Genomic DNA, 7,233 nt, shown 5'->3' on the forward strand with positions numbered 1-7,233 from the left:
CGCCCTCCGCCGCCGCGACCACGAATCCGGCGCGCCTGCGCGGGTGCAGCCAGCAGCGAGGAAGAGTAGTACACGGTAGGTCGCCACCACTCTGGTCCCGGGAAGGCCACCGCTACTCCACTCAGTTGATGCCAAGCTTGGTGGGGTAAACATCGGCAGCCGATTAGCTGCTTGACGGCGACGTGGAGGCGGAAATCTTCAGAACCTTGTGCTCCGAAGGAGGAGGTTATCGAGGCGGATGAGGAGGAGGCAAAGGCAATGGCCGGCTTTCTCGGGTTCATGGTCGGACATGGTGGTCGGTCGCCGGCGATCGTTTAGGTTAGGTTTACAGTAGGTTTAGTACGGTTTGTGCGAAATATGTAATGAATTTCGTCCAGTTTGTAGGAAAAGTTTTCGAAATGTAATGAATTTCATCCGGTTAATTTCATCTAGTTAATCTGAAATTTGCTTTGTTTGCATGAATTTCGTCCGGTTAGTTCATATAGTTGTCGAAAGGTATGCGGGCAGCATCGGATGGCATCCATCAGTGTCCTCGGATAGATGTCGGTGTAAATTTGTGGGCCAGCGCTGGAGATGCCCTAATTATCGTGCTATAATCGCTAACAATCCTCCATTATTTGGCAGGGATCAGTTATCCCTCGATCAAAATCAGATCCACGGTGTTTCACACTCCTCCCGCGTAAGACTGTAAACTCTTGCTTACATAAAAATGGAGCAAGTGGACGGCACTGTAGCACGTCATATCACTCGAACTAGCCCGCCTAACGAGCGGGAAAGCACCGCCCTCATCATTTTGTTCTGGATTTCTATCGATTGATCGCGCGAAAATGTTACGCTTCGCAAGTTCTAAAGGAAAAGGCGACACACTTACGACTCGTACGCGGCGCAACCCCGACAGTCCGGCTCGCACGCTGCTCACCAGAGGGGACACACGTTGTCTTGCAATTTCACTGACATGTGGGACCATAATTGAATAAACCATCGGTAGCCTAAATCTAATCGCACGGCTGGCGTCGGCTGAGAAGAGAGAAACGGGGGAGGGAGAAGAGATCGCCCGCCCGCCATGCATGGACTCCAAGAAATATATGGTGATAATGTGAGGTGGGCCATGCTGGAGTCCGAACCGCTTCCGGAGTCCGCTCTCACCACCCTGGCCCCTCAAGATGCCAGATGCCCACTGCATGCATAGCAAGTAGTCCCTGCTTATGTGGAGGAGAGAGAAGCATTGATAAAGTCAAGGAGTAACAGTGGAGATAATAGCTTTCATCAAAAATAAACAATGAATACTCGTTGCTCGTCCTCTATATCGGAAAGAATACTTTCATTCGCCGACATGTGGGACGTTGACCATCTTGGTCCACCTGCCATGCACAAAATTATCTTGGTCTACCCGGTCGTATCGCAGGCCCAACCTTTCCCACTGTAAGTTGTTCGGACGAAGGAACCATCATGACTTCGTTGAATTCCGCTTCTTCAAGAAAACTTACTGTACCCGCAATACTGCTACCACACGCGAAGACTGGACGGCACTGTACCAAATCATATCACTGAAACCCACTAGGCCAAACTAGCCCGCCTAGGTCATCTATTTTGGAACGGAGGGAGTATGTCTCTGCACTGCTATGATTTTGTGTTGCATGTTTTCTGTACTTTTGCTACGATTTTCCTACCCTATGAACCAAATGAGGCCTCAATGTATGTCAACTATTGTCTGATCGATTGCTAACCCTACAATTTTAGGAGCTAGGGCTATTGGTCGATCGACGAGGGATAAGTATAAGCGTACCACAAGCTCATTAGCCCCAACATTTCTCTTCGGTGAGTGTTTTGCAAGTACTATAGCTCGCACAGTAGCTAGCCTACTAACACCAAGAATCATCAGACAAGCCCTGCTGATATGATAAACAGTTCAAACTTACATCTAAGCATGCCATATGTTACATCAAAAGCTGGTGAGGATACATCTATTTCCATAACTTGGAGAGGGTTCGCATGATTCATCGCATGATTCACTATCAAACAAAAGTAGCAAGATCCACCCACACAAGACAGTGCACTAGCCCTAAGATGGTTTGATAACATGCATCATTCTGGTAATTAAACACAGGGCAATGCAAACTACCCTGAAGGATTAGCGCGACCAACTATTTCTTGTCATCGATCTCTCGGGCAATGACCACAGCACGGACAATGGCATGATAATCGATTTTTGGGGCGATGTCCACAGGACTGACCGCGACATCGAAATCAATCTCTAGGGCAATTTCTATAGGATGGACAGCGGCATCAGAATCGATCTCCGAGGCGATGCCAACAGGATGGGCCATGACATCGGAATCATCTAGGACAACCACCGGCACCTGCACAACCCTAACATATTAGCAAGCACATTGCCAATAATCAAAACCACAACTATGGTAATAAGCCATTATTTTTTACCTTGTGCAGCTCACCGAGGGATCTCATCCCTCCGGGGGGCATCTCCTCGCCCTCGATGGGGGCGATCACCTTGCCAGGGGAATACTGCTTCTCAACGGCGACTATCTCCTCAAACTCGGTCTTGAGCCTCACATAGGTGGCAATCAGAGTTCCTGGGGTAGGCACGGTGGGTTCCTTGCTATTCTTCCAACTTTCTTTGAGGAGTTCGTCCGCCAACATCCTCAACTCTTTGGCCAGTGCTTGTTTCTTGGAGTTCTTCATCTCCATGGGTTGGCCCGCCAACATGGTCAACTCGTTGGTCGGTGCTCGCTTCCTGGAGATCGTTGTCTCCAGTGGGTTGTCCGCCGGCTACTCTTTGCCTAGTGCTCCGGGATTTATCAATGAACTAACAAACAAAAATCAATCGACAGGAAACCACAATCGCAATGAAAACAGGAAAAGAATAGGATGTGAGAATCGGTCGGTGCTTCGCAAAAAGAATATTATTGGAATGAAAATATAGCAGCATAACTGATTGTCCCACCTTTCCTTCGTCCGTACAGAAGAAAAATGGCAGAAGTGAGTAGCCTGGAGTGAGGTTTTCTTCAAGGAAGGGAAGAAAGGGCTTGAACCAGTGTTCCAATGAAATGATTCTTGCTTCGTCCGGTCCAACTTGGAGGCCACCTTACCATTGTTGGTAAAGGTGTGTGTTTTGTGATATGACGGGTCATGACGGCCACACCGGGGTGACAGGTGAGTCTCGACTGTAGCACCTCACTGTGTTTTGGTGGATGGGACGCGGGCCCGGATGCTTTGAAATGTCCCGCATGTAGATAGAGCGGCTAGTCATATAGGAGTGCTCAATATTGTGCACCGCGACCAAGGTGGAGAGGAAAACGAGAGAACTACGTAATTAATGCATGAGTTTAATTAGGATAGTTTTGTAAAGTACGAGATATATTCCTCCAATCGCAAAATGCCTTGGTTCATGAGATTTGAGATTTGAGCCCCATAAACCGGAAGGGAGGGGGTACTGCACACGATGTAGTCTAGTCACTTGTTGAAATCTCTAGAAAGGCAAATACTCCTTTCCGGTTTACAGGTCTATACTACTCCCTATGTTTAGGTGTGTAAGTCATTTTACGAAAACCAAATAGTCCCAAAACACTTAGGCGCAGTGCATTAGCTTCTACCTTGTTTCTTGTTTCTTGACATACGTATCAACCAATAAGAGATGAGAGGTGTGCATGCTTTTAATGACTTGCAATGGCTAGTTCATTGCATGGAATGCTATTAATTAGCAAATAAACATTGGTGACCCCAGGAGGAAACGGTGCTAAGCGCGTGGACCTATGCAGAATGAGTATCAACCAATGGATAATGGAGTTTAATTGTTAAACAATAGCAATTTTGTCTCATGCAAGAGCCTGGCTAGTACTCCAAGGAACCGCACCACGCGAGTGTTCGCAACTGCCACGTTTGGTTTGCGCTTGGCTCTTCGCCTCTTCGAGAAGACAAACAATGATGTTACTCCTACTTCTACAGTATCGAATCCACTGCTGCATGTCCGTCCACCTCGTGCAGGAGGGATAGCGTGTAGCGAAAGCTTCTACTTAATGCTCCTGCCTTTGCTTCTATGACAGGTGGGCCCAATAGGTGGTTGGCCCTCCTGTCATGCAGCCAAAGGCAGGTGCAGTTAAGGCACCGGAGCTCAGTCCGTGAGGAAGAAGGCGTCGTAGTAATCAAATTTCTCGTTCTTGTACGAGTTGACGCGACACATCAAAGCACTGCACTCGATAAAAGTCTTTTTACACATTTCAAATGGGCTACTTTCTATGTAGCAGTAGACATATTCTGCTTCGTATGTAGTCACTTGTTGCAATCTCTAAAAAGACTTATATTTGGAAACGGATGGAGTACAACGCATGCATGCATGTCGTGACTTTCCTTTTGATACTTGCATGTGTTGATTTGATGCACCTTGCCAAATTTTGACTATAAATTTAACTAACCAAATTTTCATGCATGTCACAAAAAATTACGGGGCTATTTGGATTGTGACTATGTTTGTCTTATGTTGCCACATTATTTTTCCCACACTTGCCACACTTGCCTAACCTGAGTTGCTCAAATTGTTAGACACACTTTGGCTTGCCTAAGGGAATCTTGCCATAATTTTTGTGTCTATGACATGTGGGGTTCACTGCTAATAAAAAAATTCTTGTCTTAGGTGTGGCTAATAAAAAAGACTTATATTTAGGAATGGAGGGAGTAGAAAGTATAAATAATAATGCATGTTGGGGCAACCCACGTTTCCGCTAAATTTAGCCGTGGGCTTGTTCACAATTTTTACGAGGGGATGGTTGTTCATTTAATGGAGGGACTTGTAGTACCAGACTTGAACGATACAAAGTGCAACCTGGCACACCGTAACACCACTTGGAACAAGCGTTTAGCTATCTCAAAAAACAATCAACAACTAAAAAAACCACGACCTGGCATGTAGTAGTACACAATTTTAAACGATTGTTTTGATGGAGTGAAAAAGGAAAACTACCCCACTACTTATATATAGGCTGGAGCCTCCGCGCTTGCTTGCTAGGGTTGCTCTATTCACACACTCTCATCCTCTCCAGATCTAAACAAGATAGGGGTAGTAACACTGTCTTTCTCCCTTCAAAAAACACTGGCTTTCTATCCTCACCGTTGGTTACAGATCCGGACGTATCCCCCTCCATCGGTGAAGGGGAGGAGGGGCAGCATTTAGGCCGTCATCGACAGCGAGGGAGGAGACCCACTACCGGCCGCACCGTTATCTCTGGCTGAGCGCCGGCGTGGGAGGTCCTCCAATCCCTTCGTCGTTGCCTGTGGGCGGATCCGGCCTCCCGCCGCCCACCTATCTACATCCCGATGACCTTCAGGTATATCTTTGTTTGAAACCGCCTTAGCTCTACTTCCCCAGCATGCTACGTCGCTGCATGTGCATCATTTTCTACCTCTCAGCCCCTCTCAATCGGATGGTCCAACATCACCTATTTTTTTCTTCTATTGTTAGAGGTAAAGCTACTTCATGGAGTCGAATCTTGTACTCCCTCCGTCCGAAAATACTTGTCATTGAAATAAAGTGGGGGTGGGGGAATTTAGTATGTACATCGGACTTGGTACAAATAGGAAGGAAAGGGGATGAAAGTAGTACAGACTGGTCATCTAACTGGTCTCTTGGTCGAAAAGGGAAATATAGGGGTAACGCTGTACACAGTGGTATGACCAGGACTAGATTTGCTATCCACACATAGGAGTAGGTGGCTAGAGTGAACAAAAATGGGAACAACCTAGATATGTTTCTTCGATGTTTGTTTCTCGGGGCAACAAACTATGAATCACCACTTTATGCCCCTGTTTACGTACATGGTGCTGTACTGCTGGTGCACCCACTGTCCCATGCCCTTATACCAAATATTTAGGCTCCGGTCAGAATAAAGGGGCAGAAAACATAGGTCTTGATGAAAATAGAGGAATAGGAAAGGAATGTAGGTACAAAACTATGGAACAACAAACCGGAGGAAACTCTCAAGAGAATGTGTTCGGATGGACTACGAAATGTATAGATTTGTTTTTTTAGAGTAGCATGCTTGGCAGTATGAGATGCTATTTGTTTATTCAGCTGCACAGTGACTACTCTTGTCCTCACCTCACGTACCACACACAGGTTGATTTTTTTATTTCGGCAAACATAGCACAGCAACCTGTCTAATGCATGGCAGCGAGCGCGTGCCTCGGGCTTCCGCCCAAAAAATGAGCAGCGCGTGGATGTTTCTAATCCGATGGAATCAGTACTACCAGACCAGCTTTCCTATGAAACACTATTCACCTTTCCCGTGTTCCGAACGGTTGGAAGGGAAAGAATACCGTAGGAATTGTGTTCCTACGAAAATCCTACACCAAACCTGTGAACCGAACGCAGCCTTAGTTGTTCTTAATATAATGTCCCTGGTAAAAATGAAGCCATGCCACTGTTTTTGCCTGTAATTGTTTGAGACTCTGACAAGTTTAGCAAAATGTTTTTGCCTGTAATTGTTTGAGACTCTGACTGTTTCCTCTGTGTCTTTTTGTGCAAATAGGGATATCCATTTCACCTGGTTGCTGTTGTGACCTTTTGGTGCACTGCACAAAACTCTTCTTAAAAGAAGTGACATTTGTGTTGTTTAACTGGAATGTCAGAATGGAACAGTTGGTTCATTTTGGTGGAACTGCACAAAGGGAGATCTGTGTTCCAATCCTCATAATCCATATTGGCACCATAACCTTCCTTTAGGTAAGAATGATATTTAATGCATGTGTTCATCTCTATTTTCCGACTGCCATGAGAAAATAATGTTGTTTTGTACTAGTACACTTGTACTCCCTCACTGACAAAACCAATTCTGAATTAGAAGGCCAATCATTTACTTGGTTTCACCAACTGGTGAGGAGAAAGAGAAACAGAGCATGAAGAGGAAGAAGAAGAAGAATAAACAGTGCCAAGGCGATCTTGCTGAAGCTAGAGGCCTCAGTCAAGGCTATTCAAGGGCTCCGACAACGACTACCTTACATGTGAGACGATCCTCCAGGGAGCCCTTCCACTTCTGCTGTCTCACTTAATTAATTAGGAGTACTTAAGTACCACTAATTTATTACTGCCTAATTTTCCTGTTGGAGTTAAACAAATCTTTAGTAGGACCCCATGTTGAATCATGTACATGTGAATGTTTGTCTATGGAGGTGAATCATGTGGTGGAGCGGGGAGGGAATATTATTAGTGTCATGACATAATAG

This window comes from Triticum dicoccoides, chromosome 6B (assembly GCF_002162155.2).
Source record: "Triticum dicoccoides isolate Atlit2015 ecotype Zavitan chromosome 6B, WEW_v2.0, whole genome shotgun sequence".
Lineage (NCBI taxonomy): Eukaryota > Viridiplantae > Streptophyta > Magnoliopsida > Poales > Poaceae > Triticum > Triticum dicoccoides.